We start from the raw sequence: 14533 nt of genomic DNA, 5'->3' as shown, positions 1-14533 counted from the left end.
GCCTGGACTCAAAATGGAAGTGTAAGTCGGTGAAGACCATTAAGCTTTTGCCATGATCACCGTCTTCTGGATAGGAGGAGGGTAGACCCTGATTTGCACAGTGCCTGGGAACGCCCATTGTTATGGCACAAACTGGTTGAAAATCGGCCAAATTGGCCAAAATCGGCCAAAAAGCCAAAATGCACAACTCATCTTGGCCACAAGCAGACTGTGGACGTCCTGCAAACCTGCATTACGGATGACGATAGTGAGCACTCCAGACATATCCCACAATCAAGCTGTCGCCTTAACAGGGACTTCTTTTTCGCTCAAAACGTAGAAAACAGTAATGCATTTTTACTGCTCCAGACCAATACACTTTCCTGCTGGTGGGTACCATAAAGCAGCGCTCCCTCTTGAGTTGCTTCTATACTCTTGGTGTCCTCATGCAGAAGTACAATCCGTAGTTTGAGCAAAAGCCCTCGCGCCAGCAAAAATCCGCCAGATGTCTTGCCATCCAAGCAGGGAGATCAACACAGAGATTTGGCTGCTGGCAAGATGGAGGTAGAGTGACCAATGTTCATTTAGACATACTACCCACATTGTTATGATACAAACCTGGTTGAAAATGGGCAACATATCTTTTTTAAAGAGTTGTGCATGTAACACAAATGCTACTGCAAAGTCTGAAAGTGTAAGGCTTGCCCAAATGCACAACTCATCATAGCCATGAGCAGAATGTGCACCTCCTGTAAACATGCATGATGATAAGTAGCACAACAGACACATCACGCAATAAACCTGTCGCCCGAACAGGGCCCTCAGACCCTCAGGACCCTCAGATTAAAAGTCTGATGCTCTACCGACTGAGCTATCCAGGCTTCAATAAGATGGGGCTCTGGACGAAACACTCGCCTGGACTCAAAATGGAATGTAGTCGTGAGACATTACCTTTGCCATGATCACCGTTCTGGATAGGAGAGGGTAGACCCTGATTTGCACAGTGCCTGAACGCCCATTGTTATGCACAAATGTTGAAAATCGGCCAAATTGGCCAAAATCGGCCAAAAAGCCAAAATCACAATCATCTTGGCCCAAGCAGACTGTGGACGTCTGCAAACCTGCATTCGATGACGATAGTGAGCACTCCGACATATCCAACATCAAGCTGTCGCTTAACAGGGACTTCTTTTTCGCTCAAAACGTAGAAAACAGTAATGCATTTTTACTGCTCCAGACAATACACTTTCTGCTGGTGGGTACATAAGTGAAAGGCTTGCCCAAATGCACAACTCATCATAGCCATGAGCAGAAGATTCACCTCCTGTAGACATGCAAGGTGATAAGTACCACAACAGACACATCACACAACAAACCTCTCGCCTGAACAGGGACTTGAACCCTGGACCCTCAGATTAAAAGTCTGATGCTCTACCGACTGAGCTACCCAGGCTTCAATAAGCTGGGGCTCTGGACGAAACAATCGCCTGGACTCAAAATGGAAGTGTAAGTCGGTGAAGACCATTAAGCTTTTGCCATGATCACCGTCTTCTGGATAGGAGGAGGGTAGGCCCTGATTTGCACAATGCCTGGGAACGCCCATTGTTATGGCACAAACTGGTTGAAAATCGGCCAAATTGGCCAAAATCGGCAGCACCTTTCCTGCTGGTGGGTACCATAAAGCAGCGCTCCCTCTTGAGTTGCTTCTATACTCTTGGTGTCCTCATGCAGAAGTACAATCCGTAGTTTGAGCAAAAGCCCTCGCGCCAGCAAAAATCCACCAGATGTCTTGACATCCAAGTAGGGAGATCAACACAGAGATTTGGCTGCTGGCAAGATGGAGGTAGAGTGACCAATGTTCATTTAGACATACTACCCACATTGTTATGATACAAACCTGGTTGAAAATGGGCAACATATCTTTTTTAAAGAGTTGTGCATGTAACACAAATGCTACTGCAAAGTCTGAAAGTGTAAGGCTTGCCCAAATGCACAACTCATCATAGCCATGAGCAGAATGTGCACCTCCTGTAAACATGCATGATGATAAGTAGCACAACAGACACATCACGCAATAAACCTGTTGCCCGAACAGGGCCCTCAGACCCTCAGGACCCTCAGATTAAAAGTCTGATGCTCTACCGACTGAGCTATCCAGGATTCAATAAGCTGGGGTTCTGGACGAAACAATCGCCTGGACTCAAAATGGAAGTGTAAGTCGGTGAAGACCATTAACCTTTTGCCATGATCACCGTCTTCTGGATAGGAGGAGGGTAGACCCTGATTTGCACAGTGCCTGGGAACGCCCATTGTTATGGCACAAACTGGTTGAAAATCGGCCAAATTGGCCAAAATCGGCCAAAAAGCCAAAATGCACAACTCATCTTGGCCACAAGCAGACTGTGGACGTCCTGCAAACCTGCATTCCGGATGACGATAGTGAGCACTCCAGACATATCCAACAATCAAGCTGTCGCCTTAACAGGGACTTCTTTTTCGCTCAAAACGTAGAAAACAGTAATGCATTTTTACTGCTCCAGACCAATACACTTTCCTGCTGGTGGGTACCATAAGTGAAAGGCTTGCCCAAATGCACAACTCATCATAGCCATGAGCAGAATGTGCACCTCCTGTAAACATGCATGATGATAAGTAGCACAACAGACACATCACGCAATAAACCTGTTGCCCGAACAGGGCCCTCAGACCCTCAGGACCCTCAGATTAAAAGTCTGATGCTCTACCGACTGAGCTATCCAGGCTTCAAGAAGATGGGGCTCTGGACGAAACAATCGCCTGGACTCCAAATGGAATAGTAAGTCGGTGAAGACAATTGTCCATTGTTCATTTAGATATACCACCCACATTGTTATGATAAAAAACTGGTTGAAAATGGGCAACATATCTTTTTTAAAGAGTTGTGCATGTAACACAAATGCTACTGCAAAGTCAGAGGCTTGCCCAAATGCACAACTCATCATAGCCATGAGCAGAATATTCACCTGCTGTAGACATGCAAGGTGATAAGTATCACAATAAACACATCACACAACAAACCTCTCGCCTGTACAGGGACTTGAACCCTGGACCCTCAGATTAAAAGTCTGATGCTCTACCGACTGAGCTATCCAGGCTGCAATTAGCTGGGGCTCCGGACAACACAATCGCCTGGACTCAAAATGGAAGTGTAAGTCGGTGAAGACCATTAAGCTTTTGCCATGATCACCGTCTTCTGGATAGGAGGAGGGTAAACTCTGATTTGCACAGTGCCTGGGAACGCCCATTGTTATGGCACAAACTGGTTGAAAATCGGCCAAATTGGCCAAAATCGGCCAAAAAGCCAAAATGCACAACTCATCTTGGCCACAAGCAGACTGTGGACGTCCTGCAAACCTGCATTACGGATGACGATAGTGAGCACTCCAGATATATCCCACAATCAAGCTGTCGCCTTAACAGGGACTTCTTTTTCGCTCAAAACGTAGAAAACAGTAATGCATTTTTACTGCTCCAGACCAATAAACTTCCCTGCTGGTGGGTACCATAAAGCAGCACTCCCTCTTGAGTTGCTTCTATACTCTTGGTGTCCTCATGCAGAAGTACAATCCGTAGTTTGAGCAAAAGCCCTCGCGCCAGCAAAAATCCACCAGATGTCTTGCCATCCAAGCAGGGAGATCAACACAGAGATTTGGGTGCTGGCAAGATGGAGGTAGATTGACCAATGTTCATTTAGACATACTACCCACATTGTTATGATACAAACCTGGTTGAAAATGGGCAACATATCTTTTTTAAAGAGTTGTGCATGTAACACAAATGCTACTGCAAAGTCTGAAAGTGAAAGGCTTGCCCAAATGCACAACTCATCATAGCCATGAGCAGAATGTGCACCTCCTGTAAACATGCATGATGATAAGTAGCACAACAGACACATCACGCAATAAACCTGTTGCCCGAACAGGGCCCTCAGACCCTCAGGACCCTCAGATTAAAAGTCTGATGATGTACCGACTGAGCTATCCAGGCTTCAAGAAGATGGGGCTCTGGATGAAACAATCGCCTGGACTCCAAATGGAATAGTAAGTCGGTGAAGACAATTGTCCATTGTTCATTTAGATATACCACCCACATTGTTATGATACAAAACTGGTTGAAAATGGGCAACATATCTTTTTTAAAGAGTTGAGCATGTAACACAAATGCTACTGCAAAGACTGAAAGTGTAAGGCTTGCCCAAATGCACAACTCATCATAGCCATGAGCAGGATATTCACCTCCTGTAAACATGCAAGGTGGTAAGTACCACAACAGACACATCACACAACAAACCTCTCGCCTCAACAGATACTTGAACCCTGGACCCTCACATTAAAAGCCTGCTGCTCTACCAACTAAGTTATCCAGGCTTCAATAAGCTGGGGCTCTGCGGCTCTGCACGAAACAATCGCCTGGAATCAAAATGGAAGTGTAAGTCGGTGAAGACCATAGTCCATTTTTCATTTAGACATACCAACCACATTGTTATGATAAAAAACTGGTTGAAAATGGGCAACATATCTTTTTTAAAGCGTTGTGCATGTAACACAAATGCTACTGCAAAGTCGGAGGCTTGCCCAAATGCACAACTCATCATAGCCATGAGCAGAATATTCACCTCCTGTAGACATGCAAGGTGATAAGTACCACAATAAACACATCACACAACAAACCTCTCGCCTCAACAGGGACTTGAACCCTGGACCCTCAGATTAAAAGCCTGATGCTCTACCAACTGAGTTATCCAGGCTTCAATAAGCTGGGGCTCTGGACGAAACAATCGCCTGGACTCAAAATGCAAGTGTAAGTCGGTGAAGACCATAGTCCATTTTTCATTTAGACATACCACCCACATTGTTATGATACAAAACTGGTTGAAAATGGGCAACATATCTTTTTTGAAGAGTTGTGCATGTAACACAAATGCTACTGCAAAGTCGGAGGCTTGACCAAATGCACAACTCATCATAGCCATGAGCAGAATATTCACCTCCTGTAGACATGCAAGGTGATAAGTACCACAGGAGACACATCACACAACAAACCTCTCGCCTGAACAGGGACTTGAACCCTGGACCCTCAGATTAAAAGTCTGATGCTCTACCGACTGAGCTATCCAGGCTTCAATAAGCTGGGGCTCTGGACTAAACAATCGCCTGGACTCAAAATGCAAGTGTAAGTCGGTGAAGACCATAGTCCATTTTTCATTTAGACATACCACCCACATTGTTATGATACAAAACTGGTTGAAAATGGGCAACATATCTTTTTTGAAGAGTTGTGCATGTAACACAAATGCTACTGCAAAGTCGGAGGCTTGACCAAATGCACAACTCATCATAGTGTAAGTCGGTGAAGACCATTAAGCTTTTGCCATGATCACCATCTTCTAGATAGGAGGTGGGTACACCCTGATTTGCACAGTGCCTGGGAACGCCCATTGTTATGGCACAAACTGGTTGAAAATCGGCCAAATTGGCCAAAATCGGCCAAAAAGCCAAAATGCACAACTCATCTTGGCCACAAGCAGACTGTGGACGTCCTGCAAACCTGCATTACGGATGACGATAGTGAGCACTCCAGACATATCCAACAATCAAGCTGTCGCCTTAACAGGGACTTCTTTTTCGCTCAAAACGTAGAAAACAGTAATGCATTTTTACTGCTCCAGACCAATAAACTTCCCTGCTGGTGGGTACCATAAAGCAGCACTCCCTCTTGAGTTGCTTCTATACTCTTGGTGTCCTCATGCAGAAGTACAATCCGTAGTTTGAGCAAAAGCCCTCGCGCCAGCAAAAATCCACCAGATGTCTTGCCATCCAAGCAGGGAGATCAACACAGAGATTTGGCTGCTGGCAAGATGGAGGTAGAGTGACCAATGTTCATTTAGACATACTACCCACATTGTTATGATACAAACCTGGTTGAAAATGGGCAACATATCTTTTTTAAAGAGTTGTGCATGTAACACAAATGCTACTGCAAAGTCTGAAAGTGTAAGGCTTGCCCAAATGCACAACTCATCATAGCCATGAGCAGAATGTGCACCTCCTGTAAACATGCATGATGATAAGTAGCACAACAGACACATCACGCAATAAACCTGTTGCCCGAACAGGGCCCTCAGACCCTCAGGACCCTCAGATTAAAAGTCTGATGCTCTACCGACTGAGCTATCCAGGATTCAATAAGCTGGGGTTCTGGACGAAACAATCGCCTGGACTCAAAATGGAAGTGTAAGTCGGTGAAGACCATTAACCTTTTGCCATGATCACCGTCTTCTGGATAGGAGGAGGGTAGACCCTGATTTGCACAGTGCCTGGGAACGCCCATTGTTATGGCACAAACTGGTTGAAAATCGGCCAAATTGGCCAAAATCGGCCAAAAAGCCAAAATGCACAACTCATCTTGGCCACAAGCAGACTGTGGACGTCCTGCAAACCTGCATTACGGATGACGATAGAGAGCACTCCAGACATATCCAACAATCAAGCTGTCGCCTTAACAGGGACTTCTTTTTCGCTCAAAACGTAGAAAACAGTAATGCATTTTTACTGCTCCAGACCAATACACTTTCCTGCTGGTGGGTACCATAAGTGAAAGGCTTGCCCAAATGCACAACTCATCATAGCCATGAGCAGAAGACTCACCTCCTGTAGACATGCAAGGTGATAAGTACCAAAACAGACACATCACACAACAAACCTCTCGCCTGAACAGGGACTTGAACCCTGGACCCTCAGATTAAAAGTCTGATGCTCTACCGACTGAGCTACCCAGGCTTCAATAAGCTGGGGCTCTGGACGAAACAATCGCCTGGACTCAAAATGGAAGTGTAAGTCGGTGAAGACCATTAAGCTTTTGCCATGATCACCGTCTTCTGGATAGGAGGAGGGTAGGCCCTGATTTGCACAATGCCTGGGAACGCCCATTGTTATGGCACAAACTGGTTGAAAATCGGCCAAATTGGCCAAAATCGGCAGCACCTTTCCTGCTGGTGGGTACCATAAAGCAGCGCTCCCTCTTGAGTTGCTTCTATACTCTTGGTGTCCTCATGCAGAAGTACAATCCGTAGTTTGAGCAAAAGCCCTCGCGCCAGCAAAAATCCACCAGATGTCTTGCCATCCAAGCAGGGAGATCAACACAGAGATTTGGGTGCTGGCAAGATGGAGGTAGAGTGACCAATGTTCATTTAGACATACTACCCACATTGTTATGATACAAACCTGGTTGAAAATGGGCAACATATCTTTTTTAAAGAGTTGTGCATGTAACACAAATGCTACTGCAAAGTCTGAAAGTGAAAGGCTTGCCCAAATGCACAACTCATCATAGCCATGAGCAGAATGTGCACCTCCTGTAAACATGCATGATGATAAGTAGCACAACAGACACATCACGCAATAAACCTGTTGCCCGAACAGGGCCCTCAGACCCTCAGGACCCTCAGATTAAAAGTCTGATGCTGTACCGACTGAGCTATCCAGGCTTCAAGAAGATGGGGCTCTGGATGAAACAATCGCCTGGACTCCAAATGGAATAGTAAGTCGGTGAAGACAATTGTCCATTGTTCATTTAGATATACCACCCACATTGTTATGATACAAAACTGGTTGAAAATGGGCAACATATCTTTTTTAAAGAGTTGAGCATGTAACACAAATGCTACTGCAAAGACTGAAAGTGTAAGGCTTGCCCAAATGCACAACTCATCATAGCCATGAGCAGGATATTCACCTCCTGTAAACATGCAAGGTGGTAAGTACCACAACAGACACATCACACAACAAACCTCTCGCCTCAACAGATACTTGAACCCTGGACCCTCACATTAAAAGCCTGCTGCTCTACCAACTAAGTTATCCAGGCTTCAATAGGCTGGGGCTCTGCGGCTCTGCACGAAACAATCGCCTGGAATCAAAATGGAAGTGTAAGTCGGTGAAGACCATAGTCCATTTTTCATTTAGACATACCACCCACATTGTTATGATAAAAAACTGGTTGAAAATGGGCAACATATCTTTTTTAAAGCGTTGTGCATGTAACACAAATGCTACTGCAAAGTCGGAGGCTTGCCCAAATGCACAACTCATCATAGCCATGAGCAGAATATTCACCTCCTGTAGACATGCAAGGTGATAAGTACCACAGGAGACACATCACACAACAAACCTCTCGCCTGAACAGGGACTTGAACCCTGGACCCTCAGATTAAAAGTCTGATGCTCTACCGACTGAGCTATCCAGGCTTCAATAAGCTGGGGCTCTGGACGAAACAATCGCCTGGACTCAAAATGCAAGTGTAAGTCGGTGAAGACCATAGTCCATTTTTCATTTAGACATACCACCCACATTGTTATGATACAAAACTGGTTGAAAATGGGCAACATATCTTTTTTGAAGAGTTGTGCATGTAACACAAATGCTACTGCAAAGTCGGAGGCTTGACCAAATGCACAACTCATCATAGTGTAAGTCGGTGAAGACCATTAAGCTTTTGCCATGATCACCATCTTCTAGATAGGAGGTGGGTACACCCTGATTTGCACAGTGCCTGGGAACGCCCATTGTTATGGCACAAACTGGTTGAAAATCGGCCAAATTGGCCAAAATCGGCCAAAAAGCCAAAATGCACAACTCATCTTGGCCACAAGCAGACTGTGGACGTCCTGCAAACCTGCATTACGGATGACGATAGTGAGCACTCCAGACATATCCCACAATCAAGCTGTCGCCTTAACAGGGACTTCTTTTTCGCTCAAAACGTAGAAAACAGTAATGCATTTTTACTGCTCCAGACCAATAAACTTCCCTGCTGGTGGGTACCATAAAGCAGCACTCCCTCTTGAGTTGCTTCTATACTCTTGGTGTCCTCATGCAGAAGTACAATCCGTAGTTTGAGCAAAAGCCCTCGCGCCAGCAAAAATCCACCAGATGTCTTGCCATCCAAGCAGGGAGATCAACACAGAGATTTGGGTGCTGGCAAGATGGAGGTAGAGTGACCAATGTTCATTTAGACATACTACCCACATTGTTATGATACAAACCTGGTTGAAAATGGGCAACATATCTTTTTTAAAGAGTTGTGCATGTAACACAAATGCTACTGCAAAGTCTGAAAGTGAAAGGCTTGCCCAAATGCACAACTCATCATAGCCATGAGCAGAATGTGCACCTCCTGTAAACATGCATGATGATAAGTAGCACAACAGACACATCACGCAATAAACCTGTTGCCCGAACAGGGCCCTCAGACCCTCAGGACCCTCAGATTAAAAGTCTGATGCTGTACCGACTGAGCTATCCAGGCTTCAAGAAGATGGGGCTCTGGATGAAACAATCGCCTGGACTCCAAATGGAATAGTAAGTCGGTGAAGACAATTGTCCATTGTTCATTTAGATATACCACCCACATTGTTATGATACAAAACTGGTTGAAAATGGGCAACATATCTTTTTTAAAGAGTTGAGCATGTAACACAAATGCTACTGCAAAGACTGAAAGTGTAAGGCTTGCCCAAATGCACAACTCATCATAGCCATGAGCAGGATATTCACCTCCTGTAAACATGCAAGGTGGTAAGTACCACAACAGACACATCACACAACAAACCTCTCGCCTCAACAGATACTTGAACCCTGGACCCTCACATTAAAAGCCTGCTGCTCTACCAACTAAGTTATCCAGGCTTCAATAAGCTGGGGCTCTGCGGCTCTGCACGAAACAATCGCCTGGAATCAAAATGGAAGTGTAAGTCGGTGAAGACCATAGTCCATTTTTCATTTAGACATACCACCCACATTGTTATGATAAAAAACTGGTTGAAAATGGGCAACATATCTTTTTTAAAGAGTTGTGCATGTAACACAAATGCTACTGCAAAGTCGGAGGCTTGCCCAAATGCACAACTCATCATAGCCATGAGCAGAATATTCACCTCCTGTAGACATGCAAGGTGATAAGTACCACAATAAACACATCACACAACAAACCTGTCGCCTCAACAGGGACTTGAACCCTGGACCCTCAGATTAAAAGGCTGATGTTCTACCAACTGAGTTATCCAGGCTTCAATAAGCTGGGGCTCTGGACGAAACAATCGCCTGGACTCAAAATGCAAGTGTAAGTCGGTGAAGACCATGGTCCATTTTTCATTTAGACATACCACCCACATTGTTATGATACAAAACTGGTTGAAAATGGGCAACATATCTTTTTTAAAGAGTTGTGCATGTAACACAAATGCTACTGCAAAGTCGGAGGCTTGCCCAAATGCACAACTCATCATAGCCATGAGCAGAATATTCACCTCCTGTAAACATGCATGATGATAAGTAGCACAACAGACACATCACGCAATAAACCTGTTGCCCGAACAGGGCCCTCAGACCCTCAGGACCCTCAGATTAAAAGTCTGATGCTCTACCGACTGAGCTATCCAGGAATCAAGAAGATGGGGCTCTGGACGAAACAATCGCCTGGACTCCAAATGGAATAGTAAGTCGGTGAAGACAATTGTCCATTGTTCATTTAGATATACCACCCACATTGTTATGATAAAAAACTGGTTGAAAATGGGCAACATATCTTTTTTAAAGAGTTGTGCATGTAACACAAATGCTACTGCAAAGTCGGAGGCTTGCCCAAATGCACAACTCATCATAGCCATGAGCAGAATATTCACCTCCTGTAGACATGCAAGATGATAAGTATCACAATAAACACATCACACAACAAACCTCTCGCCTGTACAGGGACTTGAACCCTGGACCCTCAGATTAAAAGTCTGATGCTCTACCGACTGAGCTATCCAGGCTGCAATTAGCTGGGGCTCCGGACAACACAATCGCCTGGACTCAAAATGGAAGTGTAAGTCGGTGAAGACCATTAAGCTTTTGCCATGATCACCGTCTTCTGGATAGGAGGAGGGTAAACCCTGATTTGCACAGTGCCTGGGAACGCCCATTGTTATGGCACAAACTGGTTGAAAATCGGCCAAATTGGCCAAAATCGGCCAAAAAGCCAAAATGCACAACTCATCTTGGCCACAAGCAGACTGTGGACGTCCTGCAAACCTGCATTACGGATGACGATAGTGAGCACTCCAGATATATCCCACAATCAAGCTGTCGCCTTAACAGGGACTTCTTTTTCGCTCAAAACGTAGAAAACAGTAATGCATTTTTACTGCTCCAGACCAATAAACTTCCCTGCTGGTGGGTACCATAAAGTAGCACTCCCTCTTGAGTTGCTTCTATACTCTTGGTGTCCTCATGCAGAAGTACAATCCGTAGTTTGAGCAAAAGCCCTCGCGCCAGCAAAAATCCACCAGATGTCTTGCCATCCAAGCAGGGAGATCAACACAGAGATTTGGGTGCTGGCAAGATGGAGGTAGATTGACCAATGTTCATTTAGACATACTACCCACATTGTTATGATACAAACCTGGTTGAAAATGGGCAACATATCTTTTTTAAAGAGTTGTGCATGTAACACAAATGCTACTGCAAAGTCTGAAAGTGAAAGGCTTGCCCAAATGCACAACTCATCATAGCCATGAGCAGAATGTGCACCTCCTGTAAACATGCATGATGATAAGTAGCACAACAGACACATCACGCAATAAACCTGTTGCCCGAACAGGGCCCTCAGACCCTCAGGACCCTCAGATTAAAAGTCTGATGCTGTACCGACTGAGCTATCCAGGCTTCAAGAAGATGGGGCTCTGGATGAAACAATCGCCTGGACTCCAAATGGAATAGTAAGTCGGTGAAGACAATTGTCCATTGTTCATTTAGATATACCACCCACATTGTTATGATACAAAACTGGTTGAAAATGGGCAACATATCTTTTTTAAAGAGTTGAGCATGTAACACAAATGCTACTGCAAAGACTGAAAGTGTAAGGCTTGCCCAAATGCACAACTCATCATAGCCATGAGCAGGATATTCACCTCCTGTAAACATGCAAGGTGGTAAGTACCACAACAGACACATCACACAACAAACCTCTCGCCTCAACAGATACTTGAACCCTGGACCCTCACATTAAAAGCCTGCTGCTCTACCAACTAAGTTATCCAGGCTTCAATAAGCTGGGGCTCTGCGGCTCTGCACGAAACAATCGCCTGGAATCAAAATGGAAGTGTAAGTCGGTGAAGACCATAGTCCATTTTTCATTTAGACATACCACCCACATTGTTATGATAAAAAACTGGTTGAAAATGGGCAACATATCTTTTTTAAAGAGTTGTGCATGTAACACAAATGCTACTGCAAAGTCGGAGGCTTGCCCAAATGCACAACTCATCATAGCCATGAGCAGAATATTCACCTCCTGTAGACATGCAAGGTGATAAGTACCACAATAAACACATCACACAACAAACCTGTCGCCTCAACAGGGACTTGAACCCTGGACCCTCAGATTAAAAGGCTGATGTTCTACCAACTGAGTTATCCAGGCTTCAATAAGCTGGGGCTCTGGACGAAACAATCGCCTGGACTCAAAATGCAAGTGTAAGTCGGTGAAGACCATGGTCCATTTTTCATTTAGACATACCACCCACATTGTTATGATACAAAACTGGTTGAAAATGGGCAACATATCTTTTTTAAAGAGTTGTGCATGTAACACAAATGCTACTGCAAAGTCGGAGGCTTGCCCAAATGCACAACTCATCATAGCCATGAGCAGAATATTCACCTCCTGTAAACATGCATGATGATAAGTAGCACAACAGACACATCACGCAATAAACCTGTTGCCCGAACAGGGCCCTCAGACCCTCAGGACCCTCAGATTAAAAGTCTGATGCTCTACCGACTGAGCTATCCAGGAATCAAGAAGATGGGGCTCTGGACGAAACAATCGCCTGGACTCCAAATGGAATAGTAAGTCGGTGAAGACAATTGTCCATTGTTCATTTAGATATACCACCCACATTGTTATGATAAAAAACTGGTTGAAAATGGGCAACATATCTTTTTTAAAGAGTTGTGCATGTAACACAAATGCTACTGCAAAGTCGGAGGCTTGCCCAAATGCACAACTCATCATAGCCATGAGCAGAATATTCACCTCCTGTAGACATGCAAGATGATAAGTATCACAATAAACACATCACACAACAAACCTCTCGCCTGTACAGGGACTTGAACCCTGGACCCTCAGATTAAAAGTCTGATGCTCTACCGACTGAGCTATCCAGGCTGCAATTAGCTGGGGCTCCGGACAACACAATCGCCTGGACTCAAAATGGAAGTGTAAGTCGGTGAAGACCATTAAGCTTTTGCCATGATCACCGTCTTCTGGATAGGAGGAGGGTAAACCCTGATTTGCACAGTGCCTGGGAACGCCCATTGTTATGGCACAAACTGGTTGAAAATCGGCCAAATTGGCCAAAATCGGCCAAAAAGCCAAAATGCACAACTCATCTTGGCCACAAGCAGACTGTGGACGTCCTGCAAACCTGCATTACGGATGACGATAGTGAGCACTCCAGATATATCCCACAATCAAGCTGTCGCCTTAACAGGGACTTCTTTTTCGCTCAAAACGTAGAAAACAGTAATGCATTTTTACTGCTCCAGACCAATAAACTTCCCTGCTGGTGGGTACCATAAAGTAGCACTCCCTCTTGAGTTGCTTCTATACTCTTGGTGTCCTCATGCAGAAGTACAATCCGTAGTTTGAGCAAAAGCCCTCGCGCCAGCAAAAATCCACCAGATGTCTTGCCATCCAAGCAGGGAGATCAACACAGAGATTTGGGTGCTGGCAAGATGGAGGTAGATTGACCAATGTTCATTTAGACATACTACCCACATTGTTATGATACAAACCTGGTTGAAAATGGGCAACATATCTTTTTTAAAGAGTTGTGCATGTAACACAAATGCTACTGCAAAGTCTGAAAGTGAAAGGCTTGCCCAAATGCACAACTCATCATAGCCATGAGCAGAATGTGCACCTCCTGTAAACATGCATGATGATAAGTAGCACAACAGACACATCACGCAATAAACCTGTTGCCCGAACAGGGCCCTCAGACCCTCAGGACCCTCAGATTAAAAGTCTGATGCTGTACCGACTGAGCTATCCAGGCTTCAAGAAGATGGGGCTCTGGATGAAACAATCGCCTGGACTCCAAATGGAATAGTAAGTCGGTGAAGACAATTGTCCATTGTTCATTTAGATATACCACCCACATTGTTATGATACAAAACTGGTTGAAAATGGGCAACATATCTTTTTTAAAGAGTTGAGCATGTAACACAAATGCTACTGCAAAGACTGAAAGTGTAAGGCTTGCCCAAATGCACAACTCATCATAGCCATGAGCAGGATATTCACCTCCTGTAAACATGCAAGGTGGTAAGTACCACAACAGACACATCACACAACAAACCTCTCGCCTCAACAGATACTTGAACCCTGGACCCTCACATTAAAAGCCTGCTGCTCTACCAACTAAGTTATCCAGGCTTCAATAAGCTGGGGCTCTGCGGCTCTGCA

General features: G+C 44.9%; 10 non-coding genes across 10 annotated transcripts; all 10 read right to left on the bottom strand.

Moving 5' to 3' along the window:
* Positions 1 to 1359: 1359 nt before the first annotated feature.
* trnak-uuu lies at positions 1360 to 1432 on the bottom strand. The gene has a single exon. It is a non-coding gene; the product is annotated as a tRNA-Lys (tRNA).
* A 1608-nt stretch (positions 1433 to 3040) lies between these two features.
* Positions 3041 to 3113, bottom strand: trnak-uuu. The gene has a single exon. It is a non-coding gene; the product is annotated as a tRNA-Lys (tRNA).
* Positions 3114 to 4692: 1579 nt separating this feature from the next.
* On the bottom strand, positions 4693 to 4765 carry trnak-uuu. Its single transcript has one exon. It is a non-coding gene; the product is annotated as a tRNA-Lys (tRNA).
* A 299-nt stretch (positions 4766 to 5064) lies between these two features.
* Positions 5065 to 5137, bottom strand: trnak-uuu. The gene has a single exon. It is a non-coding gene; the product is annotated as a tRNA-Lys (tRNA).
* A 1587-nt stretch (positions 5138 to 6724) lies between these two features.
* On the bottom strand, positions 6725 to 6797 carry trnak-uuu. Its single transcript has one exon. It is a non-coding gene; the product is annotated as a tRNA-Lys (tRNA).
* A 1394-nt stretch (positions 6798 to 8191) lies between these two features.
* Positions 8192 to 8264, bottom strand: trnak-uuu. The gene has a single exon. It is a non-coding gene; the product is annotated as a tRNA-Lys (tRNA).
* A 1748-nt stretch (positions 8265 to 10012) lies between these two features.
* trnak-uuu lies at positions 10013 to 10085 on the bottom strand. Its single transcript has one exon. It is a non-coding gene; the product is annotated as a tRNA-Lys (tRNA).
* Positions 10086 to 10759: 674 nt separating this feature from the next.
* trnak-uuu lies at positions 10760 to 10832 on the bottom strand. Its single transcript has one exon. It is a non-coding gene; the product is annotated as a tRNA-Lys (tRNA).
* A 1579-nt stretch (positions 10833 to 12411) lies between these two features.
* Positions 12412 to 12484, bottom strand: trnak-uuu. Its single transcript has one exon. It is a non-coding gene; the product is annotated as a tRNA-Lys (tRNA).
* A 674-nt stretch (positions 12485 to 13158) lies between these two features.
* trnak-uuu lies at positions 13159 to 13231 on the bottom strand. Its single transcript has one exon. It is a non-coding gene; the product is annotated as a tRNA-Lys (tRNA).
* Positions 13232 to 14533: the final 1302 nt, after the last annotated feature.

Source organism: Sander lucioperca, chromosome 19, assembly GCF_008315115.2.
Source record: "Sander lucioperca isolate FBNREF2018 chromosome 19, SLUC_FBN_1.2, whole genome shotgun sequence".
In the NCBI taxonomy this organism is placed as follows: Eukaryota; Metazoa; Chordata; class Actinopteri; order Perciformes; family Percidae; genus Sander; species Sander lucioperca.
Note: the sequence above shows the minus strand (reverse complement) of the source record. Positions and strands in the feature narration are given on the sequence as shown.